Source organism: Penaeus monodon, chromosome 20, assembly GCF_015228065.2.
Source record: "Penaeus monodon isolate SGIC_2016 chromosome 20, NSTDA_Pmon_1, whole genome shotgun sequence".
NCBI lineage: Eukaryota > Metazoa > Arthropoda > Malacostraca > Decapoda > Penaeidae > Penaeus > Penaeus monodon.
The window spans coordinates 11,900,844-11,901,194 of record NC_051405.1 but is presented as its reverse complement, the minus strand read 5'-3'; positions in this window follow the sequence as shown (position 1 = coordinate 11,901,194).

Here is a 351-nt window from a genome sequence, read left to right as displayed (position 1 = left end):
CGTTACACTGACAGACATGAACGGGCAGCGAAGTTCTGAGGCAGATCCCCCGCCAGCGAACTCCTTCCGAGGCAAACGCCGACGCTCAGCGCAGGTTAATTAGTATGCGCGACGGTCCTCCCTCTCCGCCCTGTTGCCGTGGATCTGCGTGACGCCGTCAAAATATAATGGCTCGCACAGTTTAATCCTGAGGTCGCGGCACTACGGTGGATGGTCGGCGCCCTGAGAGGCGGAAAGAGAAGGAGGAAGTTCCCAGCGACAGGATGGCCTCGCGTTTCACGGGGTGAGGCTCGGGGTCTGGTTCCTGGTACTGCGGTCTGCCACGAAGCCGTTCTGGCGATTTGGGTTTAA